Raw genomic sequence first — 20,422 nt, forward strand, 5'->3', positions numbered from 1 at the left:
CAATGGAACACAGACCATCCCCAATAGAACACAGACCATCCCCAACAGAACACAGACCATCCCCAACAGAACACAGACCATCTCCAACAGAACACAGACCACCCCCAACAGAACACAGACCATCCTCAATTGAACACAGACCATCCCCAACAGAACACAGACCATCCCCAACAGAACACAGACCATCAGTGAAGAGTACACGGCAGAAAATAATGAAGGATATCAATTGCGTTTCCTTGGTTCCTCGCATCCTCTCTCCTCGCCTCCTTTTCAAAACCCATTGGATTAGTTAAAAAAAAAAGTTTTTTTATTTAACCTTTATTTAACTAGGCAAGTCAGTTAAGAACAAATTCTTATTTTACAATGACGGCCAACCCCATCAAAACCCTCCCCTAACTCGGACGACGCTGGGCCAATTGTGCGTCGCCCTATGGGACTCCCAATCACGGCCGGTTGTGATACAGCCTGGATTCGAGTAGTAGTGAAGCCTCTAGCACTGAGATGCAGTGCCTTAGATTGATGCGCCACTCGGGAACCCGAGAAGGTGCGTCACTCGTCACCAACAGATGACAAGAGCAATTAATTAATCAATTAAGGAAATGCTATTTAAATTTAAAGGTCAACAGGAGTTCTCGCTATGAGCACAAAACGTTGAAAATATATTTTTGGGGTTGAAAAGACTGAAGAGACGTTGAAAGACGAGACATCTTTCAACCATATTTTGCTGGTATTTCTCTTCCTCAAACACCAAGACAATATCATCATCATAATCCTGAACCAGCTCCCTAGATTCTGTTGAATGGTTTTCCTTTGAGCCCGTCCATTGGGTAATCACCTGGTGTAACCAGTACCTTTCCACAGGGTGTGTCTATTAATATTCATCATTGCGCAGGTACAAAACATACCTACATATGCAAGTAGTGCAGGTATAAAAGCAATGATCACTGACACAACTTCCTCTTTCAACACAGATCTCAGATCAACCAACGCAGTAACACAGGTAGGTTACTAAACATTTATATAATACAGGTCGGTCTTGTTAGTGTTTATGTCTATATATATATTCCAATGAGAAGGGAAGGGTACAGGTCAGTCTTGTTAGTGTTTATGTCTATATATATATTCCAATGAGAAGGGAAGGGTACAGGTCAGTCTTGTTAGTGTTTATGTCTTTATATATATATATATATATTACAATGAGAAGGGAAGGGTTCAGGTCAGCCTTGTTAGTGTTTATGTCTATATATATATATATTCCAATGAGAAGGGAAGGGTACAGGTCAGTCTTGTTAGTGTTTATGTCTATATATATATATATATATATATATATATTACAATGAGAAGGGAAGGGTACAGGTCAGTCTTGTTAGTGTTTATGTCTTTATATATATATATATATATTACAATGAGAAGGGAAGGGTACAGGTCAGTCTTGTTAGTGTTTATGTCTTTATATATATATATATATATATATATATTACAATGAGAAGGGAAGGGTACAGGTCAGTCTTGTTAGTGTTTATGTCTTTATATATATATATATATATATATATATATTACAATGAGAAGGGAAGGGTTCAGGTCAGCCTTGTTAGTGTTTAAACCATTTTAAACCATGATAATTTGAAACATGTACAGGGATTAAAGTGTGTTTGACTAAATGTTGAAAAACAAAATGTGGTCCCCATTCAAATCACTTTTGACCAATCATGACAAGTGAAAACTAATCTACTTCCTCTTTCAACACAGATCTCAGATCAACCAACACCGTAACAGAGGTAGGTTACTAAACATTTGTATAATACTTTGAATAGAACATTATCGAACAGGCTCTACATTCTCACTGGCAGTAGGATTGTTATCGTAGGCTGTGAGGTTTCTATTATTCAAATCCAATGAGAAGGGAAGGGTACAGGTCAGTCTTGTTAGTGTTTATGTCTATATATATATATATATATATATTCCAATGAGAAGGGAAGGGTACAGGTCAGTCTTGTTAGTGTTTATGTCTTTATATATATATATATATATTACAATGAGAAGGGAAGGGTACAGGTCAGTCTTGTTAGTGTTTATGTCTATATATATATATATATATTACAATGAGAAGGGAAGGGTTCAGGTCAGTCTTGTTAGTGTTTATGTCTATATATATATATATATATTACAATGAGAAGGGAAGGGTTCAGGTCAGTCTTGTTAGTGTTTATGTCTTTATATATATATATATATATATATTACAATGAGAAGGGAAGGGTACAGGTCAGTCTTGTTACTGTTTATGTCTATATATATATATATATATATTCCAATGAGAAGGGAAGGGTACAGGTCAGTCTTGTTAGTGTTTATGTCTATATATATATATATATATATATATATATATATATATATATATATATATATATATATATTCCAATGAGAAGGGAAGGGTACAGGTCAGTCTTGTTAGTGTTTATGTCTTTATATATATATATATATTACAATGAGAAGGGAAGGGTACAGGTCAGTCTTGTTAGTGTTTATGTCTATATATATATATATATATATTACAATGAGAAGGGAAGGGTACAGGTCAGTCTTGTTAGTGTTTAAACCATTTTAAACCATGATAATATGAAACATGTACAGGGACTAAAGTGTGTTTGACTAAGTGTTCCAAAACAAAATGTGGTCCCCATTTAAATCACTTTTTACCAATCATGACAAGTGAAAACTAATCTACTTCCTCTTTCAACACAGATCTCAGATCAACCAACGCAGTAACAGAGGTAGGTTACTAAACATTTGTATAATACTTTGAATAGAACATTATCAAACAGGCTCTACATTCTCACTGGCAGTAGGATTGTTATCGTAGGCTGTGAGGTTTCTATTATACAAATCCAATGAGAAGTGTTAGTGTTCATGTCTTTATATCAGGTCATTATATTAATACAATTACAAGTTGTATTGAGTTGATGCATGTACAGGGAGGAAATGGTATTTCACAAAATGTTCTGAAACAAAGGGGAAGAGAATCCGTATCCAAAATGTGGTCTCCACTCAAATGTAATTTGATCTATCATGACAAGTGAAAACTAGTCTACTCTTATAGTGAGAACCCATGTTATAATTGATATTTGATTGTGTTTCTTTTTGATCACACTGTAAACTTTGTTTATTTGAGTCCATTAAATTATATTCAATTCATTGAAACACTCCTAATTTGTTGCTAGCCTGATCCACCATCCTGACCACCGTTTAGGTTCAGAAACAAGAGCACAAAGTCAAAGGAGTCCTCAGTATGAGCACAATCTTTTCAACCTAAAAATACACATTTTAGGTTGAAAAGATGTCTCTTAACCAATCACTGGGCTTCCTCTTCTTTAAACACCAAGACAGTATCATCATCATAAACCACAACAGTAGAACATCAGTGTCTGTACATCAGGAGAACACAACAGTAGAACATCAGTGGTCTGTACATCAGGGGAACACAACAGTAGAACATCAGTGGTCTGTACATCAGGGGAACAGAACAGTAGAACATCAGTGGTCTGTACATCAGGAGAACACAACAGTAGAACATCAGTGGTCTGTACATCAGGAGAACAGAACAGTAGAACATCAGTGGTCTGTACATCAGGGGAACACAACAGCAGTACATTAGCGGTCTGTTGTTGAGCATCTACAGACTATCCTAGAGAGTTACCAATGAAAGCTGTAGTTACTAACAACAAAAGTTGAGCTTGAATTTAGTGAAGAAACACCAGAATCAGAATTAGAAGTTTGAAGAAAGCAAAGTCTCAAGTCTTTGGCATTGTGTTGATGCTAGTCCCACTAACAGCCATCACAGACCTCTGTTTATCAATCAATTCCTTTCTTGAATGAATTGTTTCACTTGTGTGTGCCAGTCACTTCTTTTTGGAGAATAAATAAACATGTAAATGGGTGCCATAGCTGTAGGATACTACACAATCACAGCTTACTTTGCTACTAGTTGGAGTGATTCAACTTAACTCATTGAATGCCATTGAGGCTGGCAATATGCTTGTTGTGAACCACCTGTGGAGTGTCTATTTCACAAGCCGAAGACCGGTACTGGTTTATCTTGTAGTTTTTTACTAGGCAAGTCAGTTAAGAACAAATTCTTATTTTCAATGACAGCCTAGGAACAGTGGGTTAACTGCCTTGTTCAGGGGCAGAACAACAGATTTGTACCTTGTCAGCTCGGGGATTCGATCTAGCAACCTTTCGGTTACTAATACAACGCTTTAACCACTAGGCTACCTGCTGGTTACTAATATAACGCTTTAATCACTAGGCTACCTGCTGGTTACTAATACAACGCTTTAACCACTAGGCTACCTGCTGGTTACTAATACAACGCTTTAACCACTAGGCTACCTTTAACCACTAGGCTACCTGCTGGTTACTAATACAACGCTTTAACCACTAGGCTACCTGCTGGTTACTAATACAACGCTTTAACCACTAGGCTACCTGCTGGTTACTAATACAACGCTTTAATCACTAGGCTACCTACTGGTTACTAATACAACGCTTTAACCACTAGGCTACCTGCTGGTTACTAATACAACGCTTTAACCACTAGGCTACCTGCTGGTTACTAATACAACGCTTTAACCACTAGGCTACCTGCTGGTTACTAATACAACGCTTTAACCACTAGGCTACCTGCTGGTTACTAATACAACGCTTTAACCACTAGGCTACCTGCTGGTTACTAATACAACACTTTAACCACTAGGCTACCTGCTGGTTACTAATACAACGCTTTAACCACTAGGCTACCTGCTGGTTACTAATACAACACTTTAACCACTAGGCTACCTGCTGGTTACTAATACAACGCTTTAACCACTAGGCTACCTGCTGGTTACTAATACAACGCTTTAACCACTAGGCTACCTGCTGGTTACTAATACAACACTTTAACCACTAGGCTACCTGCTGGTTACTAATACAACGCTTTAACCACTAGGCTACCTGCTGGTTACTAATACAACGCTTTAACCACTAGGCTACCTGCTGGTTACTAATACAACGCTTTAACCACTAGGCTACCTGCTGGTTACTAATACAACGCTTTAACCACTAGGCTACCTGCTGGTTACTAATACAACGCTTTAACCACTAGGCTACCTGCTGGTTACTAGTCCAACACTTTAACCACTAGGCTACCTGCCGCCCCATCAATCCCATCAATCTACCTGTTATTGTCATCCATAAAAGATTAAATCATATTTTTTGAATAATGATTTCACAGGTCCAATGGAAGCCACGGTGAAATCTGAGCCTCTTGATGGCAATGTAAGTTAATAAGTTAATGTCTTTCCCTTTTAATTATGTTCACGTTCGTTATCTTATGTAAGCTGCTCTGCAATTCAGTTTTCTTTATTGTAAACTGACAAAGGGCTCCATTGTGGTACATGTATTTGTGTAAAATGGGCCGTCATTGTAAATAAGAATTTGTTCTTAACTGACTTGCCTAGTTAAATAAAGGTTAAATAAAACAACAAAAAAACATCCTATTTACTATTTTGTTCAAAAATCTAAGTTGTTGTTCAGGATGACTAATATGAATTACAATTATTAGAGAATGTAGAAGGAACACCACATTTTTATACCTTTATTTAACTAGGCAAGTCAGTTCAGAACATTCTTATTTACAATGACGGCACAATGACGGGGGCAGAACAACAGATTTTTACCTTGTCAGCTCGGGGATTCAATCAAGCAACTTTCAGTTACTGGCCCAACGCTCTAACCACTAGGCTACCTGCCACCCCAAACATGACCAAAAGTATGTGGACACCTGCTCGTCCAACATCTCATTCCAAAATCATGGGCATTAATATGGAGTTGGTCCCCTCTTTGCTGCTGTAACAGCCTCCACTCTTCTGTTAAGGCTTTCCACTAGATGTTGGAACATTGCTGCAGGGGGACTTGCTTCCATTCAGCCACAAGAGCATTAGTGAGGTCGGGCGCTGATGTTGGGTGACTAGGCCTGGCTTGCAGTCTGTTCCAATTCATCCCAAAATGTGTTCGATTTGGTTGAGGTCAGGGCTCTGTGCAGGCCAGTCAAGTTCTTCCACACCGATCTTGACAAACCATTTCTGTATGGACTCCACTTTGTGCACAGGGGCATTGTCATGCTGAAACAGGAAAGGGCCTTCCCCAAACTGTTGCCACAAAGTTGGAAGCACAACATGTCTTTGTATGCTGTAGCGTTAAGATTTCCCTTCACTGGAACTAAGGGGCCTAACCCAAACTATTAAAAACAGCCCCAGACCATTATTGCTCCTCCACCAAACTTTACAGTTGGCACTATGCATTCAGGCAGGTAGAGTTCTCCTGGCATCTGCCAAAGCCAGATTTGTCCTTCAGACTGCCAGATGGTGAAGCGTGATACATCACTCCAGAGAATGCGTTTCCACTGCTCCAGAGTCCAATGGCATCGATCTTTACACAACTCCTGCCAACGCTTGGCATTGCTATCATTAGGATACACATACACTACTTAGGCTTTTGTGCAGCTGCTCTGCCATGGAAACCCATTTCCCGAAGCTCTTGAGGAACAGTTCTTGTGCTGATGTTGCTTACAGAGGTAGTTTGGAACTCTGTAGTGAGTGTTGCAACTCAACGATTTTTACGTGCTTCAGAACTTGCCAGTCCTGTTCTGTGAACTTGTGTGGCCTACCACTTCGCAGCTGAGCCGTTGTTGCTCCTAGATGTTTCCACTTCACACCATAACAGCACTAACAGTTGACCAGGGCAAATTTTGACGAACTGACTTGTTGGAAAGGTGGCATCCTATGACGGTGCCACGTTGAAAGTCACTGAGCCATTCTACTATCAATCTTTGTCTATGGAGATTGCATGGCTGTGTGCGGAATTTTATACACCTGTCATTAACAGGTGTGGCTGAAATAGCCGAATCCACTAATTTGAAGGGTTGTCCACATACTGCTGTATATATAGTGTATGTTGAAGGGTTGTCCTCATACTGCTGTATATATAGTGTATGTTGAAGGGTTGTCCACATATTGTGCTGTATATATAGTGTATGTTGAAGGGGTGTCCACATACTGCTGTATATATAGTGTATGTTGAAGGTGTGTCCTCATACTGCTGTATATATAGTGTATGTTGAAGGTGTGTCCACATACTGCTGTATATATAGTGTATGTTGAAGGTGTGTCCACATACTGCTGTATATATAGTGTATGTTGAAGGGGTGTCCACATACTGCTGTATATATAGTGGATGAAGGGGTGTCCACATACTGCTGTATATATAGTGTATGTTGAAGGGGTGTCCACATACTGCTGTATATATAGTGTATGTTGAAGGGGTGTCCACATACTGCTGTATATATAGTGTATGTTGAAGGGGTGTCCTCATACTGCTGTATATATAGTGTATGTTGAAGGGGTGTCCACATACTGCTGTATATATAGTGTATGTTGAAGGGGTGTCCACATACTGCTGTATATATAGTGTATGTTGAAGGGGTGTCCTCATACTGCTGTATATATAGTGTATGTTGAAGGGGTGTCCTCATACTGCTGTATATATAGTGTATGTTGAAGGGGTGTCCTCATACTGCTGTATATATAGTGTATGTTGAAGGGGTGTCCACATACTGCTGTATATATAGTGTATGTTGAAGGGGTGTCCACATACTGCTGTATATAGTGTATGTTGAAGGGGTGTCCACATCCTGCTGTATATATAGTGTATGTTGAAGGGTTGTCCACATACTGCTGTATATATAGTGTATGTTGAAGGGGTGTCCACATACTGCTGTATATATAGTGTATGTTGAAGGGGTGTCCACATACTGCTGTATATATAGTGTATGTTGAAGGGGTGTCCTCATACTGCTTTATATATAGTGTATGTTTGATTTTATTTTATTTGGATCTCTTTTAGTCCCCATTTGGACTAATCTTCCAAGAGTCCTTAAATATTAAAATACAATTTATATACGAACACATTTTCACATATAACACACTATTACAAACATACATAATATACTAACGTAATAAACCAATAAATAATCAATCTAAAAAATATGGATTCTTCATCTACTGTAATCCCACAACATTTCTGTGTATTATATTTAAATTGTTTTAAAATAATGTTTAAATTTATATATTGAAAGGTTTCTGGTTTGCTCAGTTAATTTATTCAATTTCTTTATTGCTCTAAATCGAAATGTTCTTTTGCCTATTTCTCTTTTCTGTCTGGATAACGCATAGATGGTGGCCAATCTATTCCTAGTATTTACGGAATGTCTGTCTCTTACCAACTGAATACCGTTGTGAATAGAACTTGGCCGTTTTAAATGATGTATATTATGAAATAAAATAAGCATGTTTTTTTCAATTATCTTGTTGATTGATGACCAACCAAGAACATTGCGTATGACTGCAACAGAAAAACCATATCTCCACCATAAAACAATCCTTGCTTCTTTGTTCTGTGCAATCTGCAGCCTCCTAACTTCACTTGATGATGCATTTCCCCAGACCACAGAACAGTAGTTCACTTGACGCTCAATTAAAGCTTGTGTTATTTGCTTAAGAATTTTTCCTGGTAAATATTTAGCTATCCTTCTGATTATACATGCTGTTTTAATATTTTTTTTACATAGATTAGTTATTTGAGACGACCATGGTAAGCAGTTGTCTAGCTGCACTCCTAATAGTTTGGTTTCTGCCACTTCTTCAATTTGTACTCCTCCCATACTTAATTGTATCCCATGCTGTTTTGGCCTTTTCCTAGTGGAACAGACCAACATATCTTTGGTTTTCTTGGTGTTTAAAACAAGTTTGTTCTGGCAAACCCACTCCCTAATATTCTTCAAATCTCCTTGTAAAGCTTGCTGTACCTGTTGAACCGATTGTCCTGCTGCATAAATTGTAGTATCATCTGCAAATATAGTAGCTTGAGTTTCAGCTAAGGCATAGGGAAGGTGGTTGGTATATATTAAATAAAGAAGTGGCCCAAGGCAGCTGCCCTGCGGTATTCCACAGTTTAACACATGAGGGGAAGAAAATGAACCATTGATATAGGTGGACTGTTTCCTGTCAGTTAGATATGACTGTACCCAATTCAATGTTACCTCCTTAAAACCATAATGCATTCATTTTGTCAAAATTATCTCATGATCCACTAAATCAAATGTTGCACTGAAATCTAAAAATAGTACCCCCACAAACTTGCCATTATCCATAGCATTGAGCCACTGGTCAGTCATGTCAACCAATGCAGTGGTAGTGGAATGATTTTTGCGATAAGCATGCTGATTGGCTGTAATCAGATCATTATTTTCCATGTACTCTCATATTTGTCTACTCACAATACCCTCCAATATCTCACTGAATGTAGGGAGTAGACTAATTGGTCGACTATTGGCAGGAGTAGCGGGTTCTTTGCAGTCTTTTGGAATAGGACACAGTTTAGCATGCTTCCATACATTTGCAAACACCCCCTTTTCCAGTGACCAATTAAATATGTATCTCAGTGGAACTGCAATCTGGGGAGCAGCACAGCGAAGCAAAAAATTGTCCATAAGATCATAACCTGTAGATTGACCATCAGGTAATGACTTCAAAAGGTTTAACACCTCCTCCACTGACACCGTTTGCAGACTAAAAGAGCGGATCTTGTTGCTCATAATATGATCATCAATCCATTGGACAATTGCTTGTTTGGAAGAATGTATGTTTACATTGTTGCTCAGTAAATTAATTTTCTTTGTGAAAAAATCTGCAAAATGATTGGCAATATCAATTGGTTTTGTTATTATTCTCCTGTCAACCTCCACACTAGATGGGCATGATGAGATAGATGTACCAAGTAAACCCTTAACTGTATTCCATACCTTTTTAGAATCATTTTTACAATCAATAAAAGCATTGTTGAAAAATAACTTTTTTTCCCTTTGATTCAATTTAACTGCATAATTACGCAATGTTCTATAATTCCGTTCATCAATTTCTGATTTTGATTTGGCTGCTAAGACTTTTAACATATTTCTTTGAGAAAAAGCCTCACCCAGTTCATCAACAATCCATGGAGATGGACGAGCACCAACTGTACTCTTTCTTACTGGGGCATGTTGAAGGTGTGTCCACATACTGCTGTATATATAGTGTATGAAGGGGTGTCCACATACTGCTGTATATATAGTGTATGAAGGGGTGTCCTCATACTGCTGTATATATAGTGTATGTTGAAGGGGTGTCCATATACTGCTGTATATATAGTGTATGAAGGGGTGTCCACATACTGCTGTATATATAGTGTATGAAGGGGTGTCCACATACTGCTGTATATATAGTGTATGAAGGGGTGTCCTCATACTGCTGTATATATAGTGTATGTTGAAGGTGTGTCCACATACTGCTGTATATATAGTGGATGAAGGGGTGTCCTCATACTGCTGTATATATAGTGTATGAAGGGGTGTCCACATACTGCTGTATATATATAGTGGATGAAGGGGTGTCCTCATACTGCTGTATATATATAGTGGATGAAGGGGTGTCCACATACTGCTGTATATATAGTGGATGAAGGGGTGTCCTCATACTGCTGTATATATAGTGGATGAAGGGGCGTCCTCATACTGCTGTATATATAGTGGATGAAGGGGTGTCCACATACTGCTGTATATATAGTGTATGAAGGGGTGTCCTCATACTGCTGTATATATATATAGTGGATGAAGGTGTGTCCACATACTGCTGTATATATAGTGCATGAAGGGGTGTCCTCATACTGCTGTATATATAGTGTATGTTGAAGGGGTGTCCTCATACTGCTGTATATATAGTGTATGTTGAAGGGGTGTCCTCATACTGCTGTATATATAGTGTATGTTGAAGGGGTGTCCTCATACTGCTGTATATATAGTGTATGTTGAAGGGGTGTCCTCATACTGCTGTATATATATAGTGTATGTTGAAGGGGTGTCCACATACTGCTGTGTATATATAGTATATGTTGAAGGTGTGTTCACATACTTCTGTATATATAGTGTATGTTGAAGGTGTGTCCACATACTGCTGTATATATAGTATATGTTGAAGGTGTGTTCACATACTGCTGTATATATAGTGTATGTTGAAGGTGTGTCCACATACTGCTGTGTATATATAGTATATGTTGAAGGGTTGTCCTCATACTGCTGTATATATAGTGTATGTTGAAGGGGTGTCCTCATACTGCTGTATATATAGTGTATGTTGAAGGGGTGTCCACATACTGCTGTATATATAGTGTATGTTGAAGGGGTGTCCACATACTGCTGTATATATAGTGTATGTTGAAGGGGTGTCCTCATACTGCTGTATATATAGTGTATGTTGAAGGTGTGTCCACATACTGCTGTATATATAGTGTATGTTGAAGGGGTGTCCACATACTGCTGTATATATAGTGTATGTTGAAGGGGTGTCCACATACTGCTGTATATATAGTGTATGTTGAAGGGGTGTCCTCATACTGCTGTATATATAGTGTATGTTGAAGGGGTGTCCACATACTGCTGTATATATAGTGTATGTTGAAGGGGTGTCCACATACTGCTGTATATATAGTGTATGTTGAAGGGGTGTCCACATACTGCTGTATATATAGTGTATGTTGAAGGGGTGTCCACATACTGCTGTATATATAGTGTATGTTGAAGGGGTGTCCAGATACTTTTGGTCATGTAGTGTATGTGTATCCATATTATCATGATAAACATGGTATTTCATATTCTGAAAGTCCATATTGTATTTTCTTTAGAACCTTCAAACTCCTGTTATTTTTCTCTTCCAGGGTGATTCACTGTCAGATCAAAAGATGGAGAAGGTGAAGATGGCTGAGCCTAATGATAGCATGGTCAGTATAATGTTTATAACACATTCATTTGTTTTCTACCATGAAGTATTAGTTTGATCAATATTTGTTTTGTTTTAAATTTTCATAATAAGAGTAACATAATTATTTATTAAATGAGAGAAATGTATATTTTGTGGATAAAAGCTTCTGCTAAATGGCATATATTATATTACTTTATAAAAGCACATGCTATATTGATATGCATGAGCTGGAAACATATACAGGAAGTATTCATACCTCTTGACTTATTCCACATTTTGTTGTGTTACAGCCTGAATTCAAAATGGATTAAATTGTTAGTTTTTTCTCGCCCATCTGAACACAGTACCCCATAATGACAAAGTGAAGACATGTTTTTCGAAAAAATTTACGAATGTATTGAAAATATAATACTGAAATATTTAATTTACATACTGTAAGTATTCACACCCCTTTGCTATGACACTCCAAACTGAGCTCAGGTGCATCCAATTTCCTTTGATTATCCTTGAGATCACTACAACTTCATTGGAGTCCACCTGTGGCCAATTAAATTGTTTGGACAAAATTTAGAAAGAAAAACAAGTCTATCTAAGGTCCCACAGTTCACAGTGCATGTCAGAGCAGAAACTAAACCATAAAGTCCAAGGAACTGTCCGTAGATCTCCAAGATAGAATTGTAATGAGGCATATATCTGGGGAAGGGTATAAAATAATTTCTAGAATGTTGAAAGTTTCCAAGAGCACAGTGGTCTCCATCATTAGGAAATGGAAAAAATATGGAACTAAAACAAACTGAGCAACCGGGCAAGAAGGACCTTGGTCATGGAGGTGACCAACAACTCAATGACCACTCTGACAGAACTACAGAGTTCCTTGGCTGAGATGGGAGAACCTGCCAGAAGGACAACAGTCTCTACAGCACTTCACCAATCTGGGCTTTATGGGAGAGTGGCCAGACGGAGGACACTCCTGAGAAAAGGCACATGACAGCAGGCCTGGAGTTTGCCAAAAGGCACGTGACAGCAGGCCTGGAGTTTGCCTAAAGGCACGTGACAGCAGGCCTGGAGTTTGCCAAAAGGCACGTGACAGTAGGCCTGGAGTTTGCCAAAAGGCACATGAAAGACTTTGAGATCATAAGGCAAAAGATTCTGTGGTCTGAGACAAACATTTACTCTTTGGCCTGATGAGAACCTGCTTCAGAGTGCAAATTACCTTAAACTGGGGCGAAGATTTACGTTCTAGTAGGACAATGACCCCAAGCATACAGCCAACGCTGTAAGCAACGCTGGAATGACTTCAGAACAAGAATGTTAAAGTCATTGCGTGGCCCTGCCACAGCCCAGACTTGAATCCCATTGGAAATTGGTGGAAAGACTTGATGATTTGCTGCTCACCGCTGCTCCCCATCTAAGTTAACAGAGCTTGAGAAAATCTGCAAGGAAGAATGGGAGACAATTCCCAAATCCAGATATTCAAAGCTGATACAGGCATATCCAAGACGACTCAAAGCTGTAATATCCACCAAAGGTGCTTCTACAAAGTATTTACTCAGGGGTGTGAATACTCATAAAAATGAGATTTCTGTATTTCATTTTCAATACATTTGTAAAAATGTCTAAAAACACGTTTTCACTTTGTCATTATGAGGTATTGTGTGTAGATGGTTGAGAAAAAACATCAAATGAATCCATTTTCAAATCAGGCTGTACCACAACAAAATGTGGAATTAGTCAACAGGTATGAATAGAATACTTTCTGAAGGCTCTGTAGCTCTAAATGATTCCACCATGAGTAGGAAGATACTACTCTCCAGCAGGAAGTAGAGCCATACAAATAGTATGTACAGTTGAAGTCGGAAGTTTCCCTACACCTTAGCCAAATACATTTAAACTCAGTTTTTCACAATTCCTGACATTTAATTCTTGAAAAAATTCCCTGTCTTAGATCAGTTAGGATCCACACTCTATTTTAAGAATGTAAAATGTCAGAATAATTTTAGAGTGATTTATTTAAGCTTTTATTTCTTTCATCACATTCCCAGAGGGTCAGAAGTTTACATACACTCAATTAGTATTTGGTAGCATTGCCTATAAATTGTTTAACTTCGGTCAAACGTTTTGGGTAGCCTTCCACAAGCTTCCCAGAATAAGTTGGGCGAATTTTGCATTCCTCCTGACAGAGCTGGTGTAACAGAGTCAGGTTTGTAGGCCTCCTTGCTCGCGCACACTTTTTCAGTTCTGCCCACAAATTTTCTATGGGATTGAGGTCAGGACTTTGTGATGGCCACTCCAATACCTTGACTTTGTTGTCCTTAAGCCATTTTGCCACAACTTTGGAAGTATGCTTGGGGTCATTGTCCATTTGGAAGACCCATTTGCGACCAAGCTTTAACTTCCTGACTGATGTCTTGAGATGTTGCTTCAATATATCCACCTAATTTTCTTTCCTCATGATGCCATCTATTTTGTGAAGTGCACCAGTCCCTCCTGCAGCAAAGCACCCCCACAACATGATGCTGCCACCCCCGTGCTTCACGGTTGGGATGGTGTTCTTCGGCTTGTAAGCCTCCCTCTTTTTCCTCCAAACATAACGATGGTCATTATGGCCAAACAGTTCTATTTTTGACTCATCAGACCAGAGGATATTTCTCCAAAAAGTACGATCTTTGTCCCCATGTGCAGTTGCAAACCATAGTCTGACTTTTTTATGGCGGTTTTGGAGCCGTGGCTTCTTCCTTGCTGAGTGGCCATTCAGGTTTTGTCGATATAGGACTCGTTTTACTTTGGATATAGATACTTTTGTACCTGTTTCCTCCAGCATCTTCTCAAGGTCCTTTGCTGTTGTTCTGGGATTGATTTGCACAGTTCGCACCAAAGTACGTTCATCTCTAGGAGACAGAACGCATCTCCTTCCTGAGTGGTATGATGCCTACATGGTCCCATTGTGTTTATACTTGCGTACTATGTTTGTATAGATGAATGTGGTACCTTCAGGCGTTTGGAAATTGCTCTCAAGGATGAACCAGACTTGTGGAGGTCTACACATTTTTTTCTGAGGTCTTGACTGATTTCTTTTGATTTTCCCAAGATGTCAAGCAAAGAGGCACTGAGTTTGAAGGTAGGCCTTGAAATACATCCACAGGTACACCTCCAATTGACTCAAATGATGTCAATTAGCCTATCATAAGCTTCTAAAGCCATGGCATCATTTTCTGGAATTTTCCAAGCTGTTTAAAGGCACAGTCACCTTAGTGTATGTACACTTCTGACCCACTGGAATTGTGATACAGTGAAATAATCTGTCTGTAAACTATTGTTGGAAAAATGACTTGTGTCATGCACAAAGTAGTTGTCCTAACCCGACTTGCCAAAACTATAGTTTGTTAACAAGAAATTTGTGGAGCGGTTGAAAATGAGTTTTAATGACTCCAACCTAAGTGCATGTTAACTTCTAACTTCAACTGTATGAGGGCAATACAAAATTAGCTATTTGTTGACTATATTGCTTTTAAGTCATATAAAAATAAAAAACATGTTTATTGCCAGTCTACAATATAAATATTATAGATACATACTATAGATATGAGTTAAAATAAGTGCATTGCAATTTGTTTATTTCTGTGTAGTCATGTATATTCAGTATACACCTATGTGTCAATGTAAGTGTACATACAGTGCCTTCGGAAAGTTTTCAGACCCCTTGACCTTTTCCACATTTTGGTAGGTTACAGCCTTATTCTCAAATGGATTAAATTGTTTTTTTTCTTCTCATCAATCTACACTCAATACCCCATAATGACAGTGAAAATGTTTTTCAAATTGTTGCTAATTTATATTTAAAAAAAGAAAACGGAAATATCACATTTACATAAGTATTCAGACCCTTTACTCAGTACTTTGTTGAAGCACCTTTGGCAGTGATTACAGCCTCGAGTCTTCTTGGGTATGACGCTACAAGCTTGGCACACCTGTATTTGGGGTGTTTCTCCTTTTCTTCTCTGCAGATCCTCTCAAGCTCTGTCAGGTTGGATGGGGAGCGTCGCTGCACAGCTATTTTCAGGTCTCTCCAGAGATGTTTGATCGGGTTCAAGTCCGGGCTCTGGCTGGGCCACTCAAGGACATTCAGAGAGTTGTCCCGTCACCACTCCTGCATTGTTTTGGCTGTGTGCTTAGGGTCGTTGTCCTGTTGGAAGGTGAACCTTCACCCCAGTCTGAGATCCTGAGCGCTCTGGAGCAGGTTTTCATCAAGGATCTCGCTATACTTTTCTCCGTTCATCTTTCCCTCGATCCTGACTAGTCTCCCAGTCCCTGCCACTGAAAAACATCACCACAACATGATGCTGCCACCACCACAGTGCTTCACCATAGGGATGGTGCCAGGTTTCCTCCAGAAGTGACGCATGGCATTCAGGACAAATAATCTTTTTTCTCATGGTCTGAGAGTTTTTAGGTGCCTTTTGGCAAACTCCAAGCTGGCTGTCATGTGCCTTTTACTGAGGAGTGGCTTCCGTCTGGCCACTCTACCATAAATGCCTGATTGGTCGAGTACTGCAGAGATGGTTGTCCTTCTGGAAGGTTCTCCCATCTCCAAAGAGGAACTCTAGAGCTCTGTCAGAATGACCATAGGGTTCTTGGTCACCTCCATGACCAAGGCCCTTCTCCCCTGATTGCTCAGTTTGGTCGGGCGGCCAGCGCTATGAAGAGTCTTGGTGGTTCCAAACTTCTTCCATTTAAGATTGATGGAGGCCACTGTGTTCTTGGGGACCTTCAATGCTGCAGAAATGTTTTGGTACCCTTCCTAAGATTTGTGCTTCGACACAATTCTGTCTCAATTTTGAGTCTCATACCAAAGGGTCTGAATACTTATGTCAATAAGGTATTTCTGTTGTTTTTTTCTCAATACATTTGCAAATATTTCTACACCTGTTTTTGATTCATCACTATGGAGTATTGTGTGTAGATTGCTGAGGATCTTTTTTATTTAATCAATTTTAGAATAAGGCTGAAACGTAACAAAATGTGGAAAAAGTCAAGGGGTCTGAATACTTTCTGAAGGCAGTGTATGTGTATTCATATTAATGTCATTTTCATTGATTTCCTCACAGAATGGACATCTTCACTGCTTTCTCTTCAGATTCCCTGATAAAGAAGTCCAGCATGAAATCACCTGTAATAGCCCTTGCAGCGTGTTACAGGCTCTTGAAACAAGTTCCAAATTCTGTGAACTAAGGGAAAAGACTTGGAAACAGAAGATGGAGACAAGACAACAAGAGAAGACAATGCAAAGACAAGACCTTGTTATACAAACAACAAAAGGAAAGAAACCAATAGCAACACACTTCCCTTGTCATCTGCTTGAGAATGGTCAAATACTCACCATATCAACCATTTTCAATGATAGTGGAGAGGCCACAGCTGAACCCACACAGATTTATACAGGAAATAAGCAATACGTCATTTTTTATATTGAATCTAAAGGTGGTAAGAAAACCAAAACCAAGCAACTGCTCAAAAACAAAAGCCTTGAAAAATTTAGCCCTCTTTGCATCTACGGCATCTGTGGAGAGACAGTGGAGACAGCACTAACAAGAGATGGACGCTTCCATGACAATGTGTTCACTAAAACTTGCATTCTCGTTGAATCAGACTCAGATCCACCGAGGTGTGTTGAGATGAATGTACTAGTTGACTGTCTGGATAAACAAACCTTCAAAATGATCCTGGAAGAGAAAAACCCAACACAGGCTGCAACTGCCCCTCCACAAGCTGGTTCTAACCTTCTGAAAGAAGATGAGACGAACTCCATACAACTCCCCATGTTTAACACAAGCACTGAAACATCAGCTGCAGGGGAACCCCACAAAAACAGGAACAGCTAGTCACAGTGCCAGATTCTGCTGATATTTTGAAGATTCTTCGCCACCAGTTTACTGATTTGGTGAAACAGATGAAGAAGAGGTACAATAAGAAGAAATATTCTGGGGTGCGAAGTCATTTAAGGGGGGAATTTGGAAAGAGCACCCAGGGTTTCTCTGAAGTCTACACAGTAAAGAAGCTGATGGAACTGAGTGACTCAGTCTGTATGATCGATGTCGAGGGGGTCGGGCAAGGCACTGGCTTCCTGCTGTTTGATCATTACATTCTGACAAATGCACATTTGTTTGAAAAAGATGGCATCTTGTATGTTGATGGAAATTACCATATCTCAGCCAAAGTAACTGCCACATTCAACAAAGAAAATCCCAATGGGTCAGATCTGAAGGTGATTGAGGTGAAATCAGAGATCATTGACTTTCAATGGGGATCTGACCACTACAATCGACATGTGGACTTTGCTGTACTAGAGCTTCAGGACATTGATACCTCAACCGGTCTTCTCCGTAGATATAGCCCAGATCCAAAGAAAGGTGGAGTCTGTCTCATTGGACACCCAGGTGGAGGAGTGAAAAGAACAGACCCCACCACCATTATTGAGAGAGAAAGAAGAGGTGAGGCTTTCCAAGGAGAGTTTGGGAAAAATGACAGAATGGATATGCTGATCAATACATCCATAGAAGAGAATAAAGTGAAGTATGACATGCTCATGAATCCAGACAACACTGATGTGACCTATGACACCTGCCTCTTCCATGGAGCTTCTGGCTCCCCAGTCTTTGATGAATCCTGCCATGTGATAGCCATGCACACTGGAGGGTTCCCCTACAAATATGAAGGAGTGAAGAGTGTGATTGAGTATGCCATCCCTCTCCTCACCATACTGGAGAACTTTCTGATCAAGATGAAGGACAGAAACAATGTTGAAATACTGACCAAGTTCACCAGAGAAGCCTTGACATGCCCCCATTTGCATGATTTCATTTACAATTTTATCAGACACCTGGTAATGGAATGGAAGCCCTCATTCAGTGCAGCCTTGACAGCAGTCTGGGAAGCAGTTGAGGAAAATGAGAACCATCTAAGAATTAAAGAACATCTTAGAAAATGGATCATTTCAGAAAAGGAGGCAGTACTGGAAAAAATTCAGAAAGCAGGAAATGAAGCTTTGAAAGAGTTCATGTTGAAAAACGACTTTTGATTTGACGATCTTGTCAAGTTATCCAAGACTGATGATGACGATGAGCCCATTGATGAATAATAAGAGATTGTGTTGCAAATACATTTAAGGATAGTCAAATTACAAAATGGCACAATGGTTTCTTTACCTTGTAATGGACAAGGTATGACGGCAATCCATGTTTGTTTACCTGGCCACTGTTTTCAAATGCTGACGTATGTCAGTATGTATGTTGCACTAACCTTAGTGTCTTTCAGGCATTTCAAGGTAGATGACCTGTTCTCAGACCAAGGTACATGTTTTTTCTCTTGAAGACCATCTTGCCTCACCGTCAGCCCTCTATATAACTACCTAACCACCCCATCAGCCCTCTATATAACTACCTAACCACCCCATCAGCCCTCTATATAACTACCTAAGCCACCCATCAGCCCTCTATATAACTACCTAACCACCCATCAGCCCTCTATATAACTACCTAACCACCCCATCAGCCCTCTATATAACTACCTAACCACCCCATCAGCCCTCTATATACTACCTAACCACCCCATCAGCCCTCTATATAACTACCTAACCACCCCATACAGCCCTCTATATAACTACCTAACCACCCCATCAGCCCTCTATATAACTACCTAACCACCCATACAGCCCTATATAACTACCTAACCACCTCATCAGCCCTCTATATAACTACCTAACCACCCCATCAGCCCTCTATATAACTACCTAACCACCCCATCAGCCCTCTATATAACTACCTAACCACCCCATCAGCCCTCTATATAACTACCTAACCACCCCATCAGCCCTCTATATAACTACCTAACCACCCCATCAGCCCTCTATATAACTACCTAACCACCCCATCAGCCCTCTATATAACTACCTAACCACCCCATCAGCCCTCTATATAACTGACCTAACCACCCATCAGCCCTCTATATAACTACCTAACCACCCCTCAGCCCTCTATATAATACCTAACCACCCCATCAGCCCTCTATATAACTACCTAACCACCCCATCAGCCCTCTATATAACTACCCTAACACCCCGCATCAGCCCTCTATATAACTACCTAACCACCCCCATCAGCCCTCTATATAGACTACCTACCACCCCATCAGCCCTCTATAGTACTACCTAACCACCCCATCAGCCCCTCTATATAACTACCTAACCACCCCTCAGCCCTTCTATATAACTACCTAACCACCCCATCGCCCTCTATATAACTACTCTAACCACCCCAATCAGCCCTCTATATAACTACCTAACCACCCATCAGCCCTCTAGATAACTACCTAACCAACCCATCAGCCCTCTATATAACTACTAACCCACCCCATCAGCCCTCTATATAACTACCTAACCACCCATCAGCCTCTATATAACTACCTAACCACCCCATCAGCCCTTCATATAACTACCTAACCACCCCATCAGCCTCTATATAACTACTACCCACCCCATC

The 20,422-nt window shown here is 39.7% G+C and overlaps 1 pseudogene; it reads left to right on the top strand.

The window, feature by feature from the left end:
- Window positions 1–935: 935 nt before the first annotated feature.
- Window positions 936–18,963, top strand: LOC115182949 (protein FAM111A-like; annotated as a pseudogene).
- The last annotated feature ends 1,459 nt before the right edge of the window (window positions 18,964–20,422 follow it).

The sequence above is a fragment of the Salmo trutta genome, unplaced genomic scaffold, assembly GCF_901001165.1.
Source record: "Salmo trutta unplaced genomic scaffold, fSalTru1.1, whole genome shotgun sequence".
NCBI lineage: Eukaryota > Metazoa > Chordata > Actinopteri > Salmoniformes > Salmonidae > Salmo > Salmo trutta.